This window comes from Dipodomys merriami, unplaced genomic scaffold (genome assembly GCF_024711535.1).
Source record: "Dipodomys merriami isolate MVZ:Mamm:240054 unplaced genomic scaffold, mDipMer1.0.p SCAF_69, whole genome shotgun sequence".
NCBI classification, from domain to species: domain Eukaryota; kingdom Metazoa; phylum Chordata; class Mammalia; order Rodentia; family Heteromyidae; genus Dipodomys; species Dipodomys merriami.
This window is the reverse complement of record NW_027206279.1, coordinates 5,088,914-5,102,737: the sequence shown is the minus strand read 5'-3', so window position 1 is coordinate 5,102,737 and position 13,824 is coordinate 5,088,914. Positions and strand designations below refer to the sequence as shown.

The 13,824-nt window shown below is 42.5% G+C and overlaps 1 long non-coding RNA gene across 3 annotated transcripts; it reads right to left on the bottom strand.

The window, feature by feature from the left end:
• Positions 1 to 1,732: 1,732 nt before the first annotated feature.
• Positions 1,733 to 13,209, bottom strand: LOC138816232 (uncharacterized). 3 transcript variants are annotated; one of them, XR_011368593.1, is made up of 4 exons: positions 13,060 to 13,209; positions 12,222 to 12,300; positions 11,223 to 11,302; positions 1,733 to 9,049 (listed from the first exon to the last, which is right to left on the bottom strand). It is a non-coding gene; the product is annotated as an uncharacterized lncRNA (long non-coding RNA). The 3 variants fall into 3 exon arrangements; XR_011368592.1 differs by lacking the exon at positions 12,222 to 12,300 and having other exon boundaries at positions 1,733 to 8,689; positions 8,798 to 9,049; positions 13,060 to 13,204; XR_011368591.1 differs by lacking the exon at positions 12,222 to 12,300 and having other exon boundaries at positions 13,060 to 13,203.
• Positions 13,210 to 13,824: the final 615 nt, after the last annotated feature.

Sequence of the window (13,824 nt, the reverse complement as noted above, 5' to 3'; positions counted from 1 at the left end):
TATTTAATACACTTATATGGTATTATGCTAGGTGACAAGGCTATTTTTAAAAAGCCAGAAATGGAGTCAAATACTTATTTAACACATAGAAAATGAGACGAGGCTAGGTGCTGGTGGCTCATGCCTATAATCTTAGCTATTTGGGAGGCTGAGATCTGAGGATTGTGGTTTAAAGCCAACCCAGGCAAGAAAATCCATAAGACACTTTTTTTTAAGTGGGGAGGGGAGAGGGGGGGGGGGTCGAGTCATTGGTGGGGCCTGAACTCTGGGTCTGGGCGCTGTCCTTCAGCTCAAGGCTAGCACTCTACCACTTGAGCCACAGTGCCACTTCCCAGCTTTTTCTGCTTATGTGTTGCTGAGGAATCAAACCCAGGGCCTCATGCATGCAAGGCAAGCACACTATCACTGAGCCACCTTCCCAGCCCTCCTTAAGACTCTTCTCTATAATTAACCGCCAGAAAATTGGAAGTGGTGCGTGACTCAAGTGGCAGAGTGCTAGCCTTGAACTGAAGAGCTCAGGGTATCACCCAGGACCAGGGGTCAAGCCCCACAACCCCTGCCCCCCCCCAAAAAAAAGAAAAAGATTTGAAAGGGTTTTGAAGTCAAGGAACAGTGCTATAAGCACAAGTATAAGGTGACTGACATAGTCTGCAGTTCAGACGAGGCTTCTAAAAGAATGAAGTCTTAGCAGTGGCCTGAATGATGAAGAATTAAGGGAAACAGCATAAACAGACACCCTTCAAAGCCTGCAGGAGCTGCAAAGGTAGCCAGGAGCAATGGGGAACAATTTTTTTTTTTTTTTTGCTGGTTGTGGGGCCTGAACTCTGGGTCTGGGCGCTGTCCCTCAGCTCTTCAGCTCAAGGCTAGCGCTCTACCACTTGAGCCACAGCGCCACTTCCAGTTTTTTCTGCTTGTGTGGTGCTGAGGAATTGAACCCAGGGCCTCATGCATGCGAGGCAAACGCTCTACCACTGAACCACCTTCCCAGCATGAGGAACAATTCTCAAATAACTTTAAAGTATGTGATAAAGTAAAACCCAATTTGGGGGCAGTACTTTGAGGTCCAACACTTGGCTTGCTTGTTCAATTGGCACTCTACCTTTTTTTGCCAGCCCTGGAGCTTTAACTCAGGCCTGGGCACTGTCCCTGAGCTGCTTTTGCTCAAGGCTAGCGCTCTACCACTTGAGCCATAGCACCACTTCTGGCTTTTTTTCCCGTTTATGTGGTGTTGAGGCATGCAAGGCAAGCGCTCTAACACTGAGCCTTAGAGGTGAGAGGGGAATGTTAATTTTAAACACTTTCTCTTCAAATGGGTATCTGTCCCCTTGGGTAACGTGCCAAACTCACACCTATCTATCAAGAAAATCAGGTCCTTAGCCAGGCGCCGGTGGCTCACATCTGTAATCCTAGCTACTCAGGAGGCTGAGACCTGAGGATCACAGGTTCCAAGACAGCCCAGGCAGAAAAGTCTGTGAGACTCTTATCTTCAATAAACCACTAGAGAACCGGAAGTGGCGCTGTGGGTCAAGCGGTAGAGCACTAGCCTTGAGCTGAAGAGTGCAGGGACAGTGCCCAAGCCCAGAGTTCAAGCCCCATGACCAACAAAAAAATAAACCAGGTTCTTTTTCTTTATTTAGAGCCTACATCAGTATAGGCCTATGGAAAAGCTTTTTTCTCCCATTCACACCATTATTTGAAATTACCCATCTCAAGTAACAACAGACAATGGAAGTTCAGTGCATTCTCAGCCCATGCTGCTTTATTGCTAAAAGTATATATATATACACACAGAGGTGCAGAGTTTCCAAACTCGTACAACAGTTCCTTTTTACATCAAGGAATACAATTTCTTCTTCAAAATGCCCGAAGATGCATAGATTAAAAAAGCAAGCTGCCTTTTGTAATACTTTAAACATAACCAATAAAATTCAGTTCGCATTATCTTTGTACCAATGGAGCAATGGAGAACATGTAGACCAAGTGCACGCAGTGAGCATTCAGTACTTAAAGGAGAGTAAATTAAACCTTTGTGAAAGATACTCCAATATTAATCCTTTTAGTTATGAAGGTGACTTTTTTCTCAAAAACTAGAACTGTTGTTTAAAGACAAAGTACAACCACAATTCCTTTCTGAACTCAGTGAGTGCCCATATTGGGATCAAACCTAGTGCTCAAATGGTAACATAGTAGGCAGGTGCTCCACCAGAGCGACACCCCCCAATGCAATGTTATAATCGGTGATAACCATACTACCAGCAAAGAAGACAGTTTTCAAAATAATCTGTAACAAAGCAGAGCTGGTTCTAGTAGTAGAGACAGCTGAGAAAAAAAAGCACAGTACCAGCACAAACGCACATGGCTTTAAAGAAAAAACTGTGCAGTCTAACCAATTCATCAACACACAGCAATGAGAGAAAACAGACTAGATGTTAACAGTATTTCAGTACTAAGTGGAATGCTCACTCTCTGTGGGGGTCCTTCAAGACTGGCCAGCACTAGTACAACCAAAAGTTGCTTCGTTACCTAAAAATCCTCAAGTGAACGTGTATTGATCCAATTCACCTCCAAGATATTAGTTTTTTGGTTTAAAAAATTGCTCTGTTGCCTAGCCTGGCTTCCAAATCCTGGGGTCAACAATCCTGCATAAGCCTCCTGAGTAGCAGGAGCTGCCAGATGTTCTACTCTATCTGGCTCAAGATCCTAGTTTTAAGCAACCCCACACTGAACTACATAAACCTCACCAGACAAACCCTGTATCTAGTTATCTAACATACTGTATAATGGTGTCCCCTAAAATGGCCTATTTTCCTACCTTTTCGGAAACTCTGCACCTTTCTGATTATTATAATCACAGCAGTTTATTTAGTCAACATGCTTAGTGTGTGTCTTGTTTTTGAACATGCTTGGGAACTAATTAGAGAAGAGGGTGAGCCCTGTTATGCTCTATTCCTGACGGTTTGAATGTATTGTGATTGCCTGTTTATCTTCCTCCTATTTTCAATGAAGATAGCCTTTTTTTAGAAAATAAAAATAACTGGACTACATTATTGGCTTAAGCATCTATTGCTTTGTTATTAAATGCATATATAAAATTACCACCTAGTAAGGGAATTTCAATCATGCAATAGAGTATTAATATTCTAAAATCAGTTATGGGCCTGCCACCACTATTGCTTGCACTTTTACTAGGCCCAGTGTTAATGAACATGCAGAATAAACCCCTGGATTCAGAGGAACTACAGAAAATAACAATACATGCAAAATTTCAACTGAAATTTGAGTTAATAAAGTAATTGCTTAGAAATGCAGGCAAGTGAAGCACATCTATCATAATGCTGCTTCAGGACAGATGTACACTCCCTACAGAAAAGGTTAAAAGTTAGGACCAATATCCAGTTGTGAAAGGCTTATAAGGAAATCCTGGCCCTTTTGAGTTAGGGATGATGTGAAACCTTGGGTTAAGACAGAATTGAGAGATGCACAGTCTTAGGGAATGCTGTTTTCTTGGCCGTTGATTGACAGCTGTTACTGAGCATATGCAGGGCAGGGAGATGGTAAAAATGCTCTTAGGTAGAATGTTTTCTTCTCTTATTCACAAAAATGAGCATTACCTGCACCGTTCCCTGGGGTAAAGAAATTGAAGAGCTAATACAATGTAAACTCAAGCACTAATGCCCTGAAATTTAGCATAGCCCTCTGCCTTTTAAAACCATGGGCCAAGGGATCCTTCCAAAATGGTGTAATTAATAGCCAAGCAATGTTCTGAATAAACTAGAAGCAGTTTGCTTGCACCAACAGCACCATGAGAATGTAAACTCCTGGAGGCCAAGGGTCTCTATATTTTGCATATCACAGGTACATAAAGAGTAAACATGAGACCACAGTAACTTTGAACAGTAATTAACCACATACCTTGAGACTACAAAAACTTGTGGCATACTTTAGCATTTTGTACTATTAACATGGCTGTTAACGGTGATCTTTAGTTGTTTAATTATTGACATCATTGGAATTAGCCATGTTCCCATGATCATGCAGATGTTGCAATATTGCTTGGTTGATACAATATTTAACATTGACTGACAGCATAGAACATTTAAAGAGAAAGTACAATTTTATACAGTCTTTTCCCTGTCCTTTGGAGTTACCACATATAAGAAATATTTAAGAGAGTCTTAGCTCTAATACCATATAATCTTTTACTATTTTCCCCTGGAAAAACAAAGCAACATAGACCCAATCTTTTCAAGGATCTTCAAGGTGCTAAATGGCCAAGATGGACATGAGGTAAAAAGGAGTAAGAAGTTACCCTAGTTCTACTATTATATCCTGATGTGAGCTATGTACTTCTCAGATCAAGAAAGAAACTATTGCTGGGTCACCTTGTTAACAGAGTAAGCAGTTACAGGCCGTTAAGCTTTGTCATATCTACATTAGGCAAGGCTTTTAAAAAACCAACATATAGTCTTTGGCTAATCCCCAATCTCTTAGCTTTCTACCTTTAAATCCTCCTAAATTAAATCATAATCATAAGAAAAAGCTAATTATCTAAGTCTTTATTTTTCTTCCTAAACTCTGATCACATAGCCAACCAACTTTCCCTTTTTAAAAAACACACAAAGTACACCACTGCACATAGTAAATGCCTGTTGCTTATAGAAACAAGCAAACTTCACGGGTTGGTTTCACTGGGACAAAAGGAGTTCATCTGCTTCCAGATCAGCACTAGAAAGATTTCAACCTTTAGTCTAAACCTCTTTGGAGAAACAAGTAAGTTCTTTAACTTTACTCACACACAAAAGTTGCTGTTTCCATACACACATTCATATACATTCATACTTTTAAAAAAAACAAAGTACCCCTTTATGTGTTCTTTTTCCTTCAGTAGAGCTCTGTTGATTGAAGAGCCTCACAAACTCAAATGGCCATTCACTCTACTGTACAACTCTGCAGATGCAATTTGTTATACACGCAAAACTTATTGCTACTAAATTTCTACCTCTTGAATATTAGTTCATTTTATGGCTTTGTTTTTTACAACAGGAAATATTCTTTCCTATGTATGTGCTATTTTGTATTCACTTTTGTTCTTTCTAATTGAAGTGATTTTCAGATTCTCCCAGGCACTGACCTAAGAGTACAACTATTTAAAGTACAACATGAGCATCTAAACCTGGGTCCCTGGAGATGTGCTACTAGAATCTTGTCTTGCTTGTACATGACATGTCACATTAAAACAGTTTTGCATGTCCTATTATACTAACAATCTGTTTCAAAATATCCTGGACACTCTTAATACTGACATCTAAAAACCACTCTAGAAAACTGCCACTTCCAAGGCAGCTTTTAGAGGTATGATTCCTTTTTACACAACGCTATCATCTGCTTTTAGAGCAAATTTTTATTTCCTAGGAAGGTAGGGAGGGTTAAAAAAGAGAGAGAGAAAGCTGCCTGATTGCTATAACCAAGGGAAAGAGTCCACTTACTTGGCAGCCTATGTTTAGCTACATTTACAATTTTCATGAAAAAGTCTAGAATCCTGTCCATAAACAATTCTGATTTGAAAATAAACACCTGTAACAATGTAGAACATATCCAAACTAGTAATATTTCATTAAGCGAGAGAAAATGTACATGTTCAGCAAGTTAGGTAAACATTCCCCAAAATAATTAACATTGCATCTCAATGAAACATGCAAAATGTAAAATAGTTTCTGGACACAAAAGGAGTAAAAAAAGAAAAATAAGAACCCAACAGAATGTGAAAACAGCCTAAAACAAGCTCACCTCAAACAGCAATGCAGAATCTTGAAATGGGGTGTTATACCTCAGTGAAAAGCTTATATACACTCAAGCACAAACATTTCCAAATATGAACCCACATTTCTGTTCATAAATAGTCTTTTTGGCCTTTTTTTTCCCTTTCCCCAGGGAGAGTATCAGATTCAGGTATTTATGAAAAAAGAAAGTCTATAATTTCCACTCTTTACACTATTGGTTAAAATCACTAATTCATTCTTTAGTTTAAAATTATTACTAAGCTCATGCACTAACCCCTAACATGGCACTACAATACGCTACCAAGCACTAATGCTTACAAAACTATACACGTCTCAAAATGGAAGACATTGGTGATTTTGTTGTTCTTAAACAACTTGTAACATTTGTCCACAAGTATTAAAATATACATATATATATATATTTCTATTGCACATATCCCGTTTTTGTTTATGTTTACAAAGGAAAAACTGCCAGCAACCATGGATGTGTTTAGGAAAGGAAGGAGGCCCGGCTATGGACTGAGGCTTAGTTCTAAAATACAATTGTTGCCAGGAAGAGGGCCCAAATAGACCAGAAAAAATAGAAATGTATTAAATGCTGGGCAGCCACAAGTGGAAAGTACCTAACTTGTTAAATGCCAACTGATGTCATCCAAGATGTGGGAATGACTTGAAAGAATGCTAAACACTGATTTTGGGGCTCTGAGCTGAACACTACAAAACATCAGGAGAAAGGGAGTCTGATGCTGTTTCAGGAAGTGGGTCAGAGCTAGTTTCACTGGTGCTTACATCCCCTGCCCAAAGATGGGTAAGATGATAACAGAGGGCACAGATTCTCCATGAAATGATGTTCTCAGCCTGCCCAGTGGGAGCCACCTGGCTTCATCCTATTTAAAGAAAACCTAAAGGACATTGCTATAGGGGTTATGGAGAGAAGTCTTTAAGTTACCTTTAACTGAAGTCATTTCTATTACCTCCTAGCATTCAGTAATTATCTTGATGAAAGTGTTTTACCTACACTATTTTATGACAAAAAAATTTTTTTCTGCCTATGTGGTGCTGAGGAATCAAACCCAGGGCATCATACATGTAAGGCAAGCTCTCTACGACTTAGCCACCTTCCCAGCCCTATGACAAAGTTTTTAATTTCCATTCAAAATGATTGACCAGTCTCACTAATCATTAGAATGTCCAACATTTGCTATTTTGATCACAGTGAAAGTTTGGGAAATCCATCCTATGGTCCAGCATCACAGCACCCATAACCCTGAGCAGCTACTGCAGAAGACAGACATACATAACATGACCTCTCCTTAATTTCAGCTAATGACTCAAAAAATTCTTCCTCCATCCACAAAATCGTAAGCGTGTAAATCTGACAGTGGTCTTGTTGATTTGGAAGGACAGGCATTCACTGTCTATTCATCATAGAGTATAATTGTTGCGGGGGAGGAAGATCCATTATTTCTTGGTTTTTGTTTTTGGTGGTGGTCATGGGGCTAGAACTCTGGGCCTGGGTGCTATCCCTGAGCTATTCAGCCCAAGGCGAGCACTCTACCTCTTGAGCCACAGCACCATTTCCAGTTTTCTGGTGATTAATTAGGAGATGAGAGTCTCACGGACTTTCCTGCCAGGGCTGGCATTGAACCGTGATCCTCAGATCTCAGCCTGAGTAGCTAGGATTACAGGCGTGAGCCACTGGTGCCAAGCTTTGTTTTTTGAAGCCCTGAATTTCTTCTCAGCAAGACTCATCAGATCCATACTTGTTAACTGGAACTATTTTTAAATGAAGTGTTTTTCTGATCCTGAACTCCTAAATCTACAGTGATCCAACCACAGGATAGGAAACATCTCTTGAAAGTTCAGTTCCAACCAGGAAAGTTACCTGACTCGCAGCCTTTTCAGCCATCACATAGAAAATGAGCCAAACGTCCAAGTATGCATCTTGGATCAAAGGAAAAGTTATTCATGCTTTTATAAAAAAGAAAAAAAGGGAAAAAAGGAAAAAACTGAGGTCACAAGACATATTTGCTTCTTTATCTTAGAAAAATGGATGATCTACATGGACTTTCCTCATTTATCTCCTCTATTCCAAAGTTGAGAGCAGGATAAAATCTACTACATCTTCTTAAGTTTAGAAGTCACACATGCCACTTTTCTTCCAGCCTTAGCCACACAATAAACAAAGGTCACGTGCTATATGATGCCACAAAATATGGTGAATTTGTGATATGGTGGCCTCTCATCTCTAGGCGGTAAACAGGTTTCCACCACTGGGTTCTTGATACTGTGTTTTCTTTCAAATTTAGTTACCATTTAAAATTGTTTTCTGGACACAGTGTCTACCTATGTAGCCCAAGCTAGCTTTGCGCTCACATCCTCCTGCCTTCACCTCTTGAGGCTAGGATTACAAGCGCATGCCACCATGCCCAGTCTGTGTTGTTTTCTTTTTAACATTCATTAAGTAAAATGCAAACATGCATACACAAGGTTAGCCACTGCACAATCTGGTCCTTCCTCAGAAGAATGAAAAACAAAAACAAATACAAAATAAAGCCTTCTGAAAAAAAGTTAACAGCTTCCTTTCCCAAGAGGAAAAAAAAAAAAAAACCCTCCTGTGATCCAAAACTGGAATAAAAATATGTTTCGGTATAGAAACTATGGTAGATTGTTCAAACATGAAATCAACGTCAGCATCTCATCTTGATGCTTCTTTATCACAATGAACATTCAACTACAGAACTGGACCTTTGTTCTTGTGCAGGAATTCTATGTCGCAGGAAAAGCCAAGATATAGAAGTGTATAACTTTTTAGCATCTTTTCCATTTCAAATTACAAACAATATCTGGAATTTACTTCTGTAGTCACAAATGTGTTTTATCAGATATGGTAGAATAACTTGCCAAATCTGGAAGACATTAAAAAAAACAACAAAAAACCTTAAGTCATTAATACTTGTTAGTCTTCTTCTTTGCAACAAATGGGAAAGAACTCATAAATACCATGACCAAAGCACCTGTTTTCAAGCTTGCAAAATCATTTCTTTATAATTAACCAAATTGCATTGGAAGACCCACATCAGCTGCTTTATTTCTTCCAGGAAAAGCGGCAAGACAATTACATCCACAGGGCATCTCTGTGTAGAATCTGAGAGGTGGAACAAAGAAAACAGTCTTCAAGCCCATGTGTAGAAAGATATCCGTGCTCAACAGGGAAAGTGGCTGGATATAAGAAGGACTACCCACTGGAGAAGACAACAGAGAAATTCCTGGGAATAAATTTGAAGTAGAAGATTAGGACAGATTCTAAATGAGCATATTTTTAAAACAACATTCTTTTTTGCTTTCTTTCTTTTTTTTTTTTTTTTAATTTTGTTTTTGGGTCCGGTCGTGGGGCCTGAACTCTGGGCCTGGGCGCTGTCCCTCAGCTCTTCAGCTCAAGGCTAGCACTCTACCACTTGAACCACAGCGCCACTTCCTGCTTTTTTCTTTTTGCTTATGTGGTGCTGAGGAATCGAACCCAGGGCCTCATGCATGCAAGGCAAGCGCTCTACCACTGAGCCACCTTCCCAGCCCTTAAAACAACAGTCTAAATGCACACAAAATAATATTTTGGGTCAGGTGTGGAGCTTACATGTATAATTCCAGCAACTCAAGAGGTAGAGACCAGAGGAATGAGGTTCAAGAAAGTTGTTTAGGCTCCATCTCAATGAATAAACAGGCTATAGTAGCAAGTGCCTGTCACCCAGTTACAAGGGAGGCCACAGGAGAATGAAAGTCTGAGACCAACCCCAGGCAAAACAACACCAGACCCTATCTAAATAAGAACTGAAATTTAAAAGGGGGGAGAGGGGCATTGTAGTGTAGATCAAGTGGCAGAGTACCTGCCGATTCAATACAAAACCCTAAAATTCACCCCCCAAAAAGTAGCTGGCATGGTGACATAGCTATAATCCCAGCACTTACGATTCCATAGTGAGATCTAAATCAAAAAACAAACCCAAACAAAAAAGAACAAAAAAGAAAATGTCTAAATACTAAATTCAGTTTTTTCCAGAAAAACAGTTGGGGGTGGAGGAGAGGGAAAAAATGCTATATAGAAAGTAGAGCTGTGGCTCAAGTGTTAGCTTGAGAGTAAAAAAACAAGAGAAAATAGGAGGCCTTGAGTTCAAGCCCCAGTACTAGAACAACAGTATCAAAAATCAAAAAAAGGGGGCTGGGAAGGTGGCTCAGTGGTAGAGCGCTTGCCTTGCATGCCTGAGGCCCTGGGTTCGATTCCTCAGCACCACATAAGTAAAAAGAAAAAAGCTGGAAGTGACGCTGTGGCTCAAGTGGTAGAGCGCTTAGCCTTGAGCTGAAGAGCTGAGGGACAGCTCCCAGAGTTCAGGCCCCACAACCAGACCCCCCCCAAAAAAAAAAATCAAAATAACCACACAACCAAAAACAAGGAACAAAGATTTATGGCGGCAGATGTGGCATAATAGGCCAGGGATTGCCTAGGATATACAAGGCCCTGGCTTTGACGCACAGTACTTCAATAATAACCAATAACAACAAAACGTAACTAAATACATTCTAAAATAGCCTATTTATTTTCTAACCAGTTGATTTTTTTCAATTTAATTAAATATATATATATATATATTTTATGTATGCAATGAAAATTACTGGTTGGATAAACACTGTTTGTTTGTTTTACACTTTGTATTGCTTTTGTTAAAATCTAAAATGTAAGTCTGAGCCGGGTACTGGTGGCTCACACCTGTAATCCTAGCTACTCAGGAGACTGAGATCTGAGGATGAGGGTTCAAAGCCAGCCCAGGCAGGAAAGTCCATGAAACTCTTATATATATCACCTCCAATTAACCATCAAAAGCCACAAGTAAAGCTGTGACCCAAGTGGTAGAGTACTACTAGCCTTGAGCTATCACAAAAGTGATAGCATTCAGGACCCATGATCAATTTAAAAAAATATATTCATTCACATATAATTATGCTATGTAGTTAGATACAATCGTTTCTGTTTGTCTGTTTCAATTGCTCTCCTCTTCTTCAGTTTCCAGTGTGTTGAGATTTAAAGTATTCACCACCACGTTCAGGTTGAGGTTAATTTATGTTCATCTTAGTTGCTTACTTATCTATTTCTTTTTGTTGTTGTTGTTGTTTTCGGGGGTCCGGTCGTGGGGCCTGAACTCTGGGCCTGCGCGCTGTCCCTCAGCTCTTCAGCTCAAGGCTAGCGCTCTACCACTTGAGCCACAGAGCCACTTCCAGCTTTTTTCTTTTTGCTTATGTGGTGCTGAGGAATTGAACCCAGGGCCTCATGCATGCAAGGCAAGCGCTCTACCAATGAGCCACCTTCCCAGCCCCTTACTTATCTATTTCTATTTAGCTATAATCAAACTTCTGAAACAGTATCTGGAGTGACTAACCACCACTACTTACTTGCCAAGTCCTGAGTTCAGAATTTTGAGAATATAAAAGCACCGATATCAGGGAAATGTTCTTCCTGTGTGATAAGGTTCCTGAAAATGAGAAGAATACTGAGGTAATGAAGTTGCTCTCACTGATGCTACATGAATTAGTATACAAAATTACTCAGCCCAAACAAGCTTTTTGAGAGAAATTCACTATCATAAGTTGGGCATGGTGGTACATACCTGCAATCCCAGCATTCACACTAAAGCAAGAAGAGTGCAAGTTGGAATCCAGCATGAGATACATTGTGAGACCTTGCCTCAGGAAAGCCATAAATAAATAAAGACTACAAATCATTCAGAAGGAACAATCAGAATTTACACCATTAAAAGATATCAAAGTCAGGCTGGGAAGGTGGCTCAGTGGTAGAGTGCTTGCCTTGCATGCATGAGGCCCTGGGTTCGATTCCTCAGCACCACATAAGCGGAAAAAGCTGGAAGTGACGCTGTGGCTCAAGTGGTAGAGTGCTAGCAATGAGCTGAATAGCTGAGGTACAGCGCCCAGGCCCAGAGTTCAGGCCCCAGGACCAGCCAAAAAAAAAAAAAAAAGTTATCAAAGTCATGCACTGGAGCAAAAGATCTACCAAAAGCACTCATTTGTATTAAGGTATTGCCATTCATTCTGTACAAAAATTAATATGCTACATTTTTTTCTCTTTGGATTGTTTTGGAGGATCTTGCTCAGAATTTAGCCCAAGCTGGCCTAGAACTGATCCTTTCACCCTCTCACTCAGGCTGAGATTACAATTTTGATCAGGCCTCACCAATTCAGATATTTAACAGAAACTTTCAGAGAAAATGAGAAGCCAGTGGTTCACACCTGTAATCCCAGCTACTCAGGAGGCTGAGATCTGAAAACTGTGGTTCAATGCCAGCAGGGACAAGAAAGTCTGTGAGACTTTATCTCCAATTAACCCTCAGAAAACGGGAAGTGGGGGGTGTGTGGCTCAAGTGGTAGAGCTCTTACCTAGAGCTGAAGAGCTGAGGGACAGCGCCCAGGCCCAGAGTGCAAACCCCACGACCGATTAAAAAGAAGAAAATGAGACCTAGTAAGGGGTATAATAATCCTTGTGAGAATATGCTTCCTAAGGTTAAACAAGAGCCAAATGCATGTAGGTGACAGTCCTAAAACGCCGCCATTCTTTTTTTTAAACAATATTCTCCAAGACTATTTCTTACTATCTCCTTATTAAAAAAAAAAAAGACTATCGGCGGGGGAGTGGGGGACGCACTGCAGGACTGTGTCCTTTCGTTCCGGATCGGACATGAACAAGTCTGAGAATGCCTCAGCTTCGGCCAGAATGAATGCAATGCGCCACAAGGGCCACAGCCAGGACGCACAAGGACAAAGCTGCTCCCGGGGCTCGTCCGAGTTTGGGAGGTGCGAGGCGGAAGGGAATGGGTGAGGATCGTCCGTGGGGTGCGGGCGAGCCGCAGGCTCGGGCGGGGGCCCCGCGGGGAGGGGAGATGTCCCACCCAACCCCAAGGTCCACGGGCAGGGCCGCCCCCGGCCCCGGGTGGGCGCGCGCGCGGCGCCGAGCAAGGTCCGCCGGTCCCTAGCAACAGACCGAGTCCCGAGCGGGGGCAATCCCGGGGGCAGCGCGGAGCACAAAGGCAGGCGAGGCCGCGGCCCGCGCCCCGCTGGGGGCCGAGGCTGGGGGGCGGCGCAGGCCGCGCGGCCGCCCGGGGATGACAGGCCCCGAGCCCCGGCCCGGCCCGGGTCCCGCCCCCGGCCGGCTCCTTCTCACCCAGCCTCGCCGTCCCGCCGCCAGCTCGCTGGCCCTTCTACAGCACCGTCGGCTCACCTCGCACAGTCCAGCAGGCCGGCCAAGCCTCGCGGCGCCCAGCGCGCACGCCCCGGGACCGGAGCCCAGCGGGCCCCAGGACGAGTCACTCCGCCATCTTCGCTCCTTCTCAGCTCCACCAACCCAGCGGAGGGCGGTTCCCACTGGGCCCGCCCCGCGCAGCCGAGGCTTGATTGGCCCCGGTCTGGCCTGCGCACGCGCTCCGACGCCGTCGCTGGTTGGCTGGAATGCCCGTCAATCAACTCTCACCGGTTCAGGCTCTTCCCGGTTGGCTTGGGGGCTTGGGTGGCAGTAACTGGGACAGATTGAATTGTAGTTCGATTAGGGATGCGAAGTTATTTCCGCGTGGACGTCGTGTCTCCTCGGTGGTGTGGTCAGCATGAAGCTGAATTATAGTAATACTTTCACTGCTGGCCCCAGGTAGTTTTCATCCTGTTACAGGAAACAATTGAGACTTTTCCTCTCTGACCTGATGTTGCTTCTGCTGCTGAGGCTGGCCTCAAACTCTTGACTCCGGCCTCGGCCTCCCCAGTGCTGAGTGCTGGGATTACAGGTTTGCGCCACCACAAGCAGGTCCAATTTCCCGTTTTGTTTTGTTTTTTAAGCTAATTAAATCCCACTATATGCCTATCACATTTTATCCATTCATTTGTTTTGCCTTCCACCTTGAATAAAACTGTAATGCCGCTGGGCACCAGTGGCTCACTTCTGTAATCCTAGCTACTCAGGAGGCTGAGAACTGAGGCTCCTGGTCCAAAGCCAGCC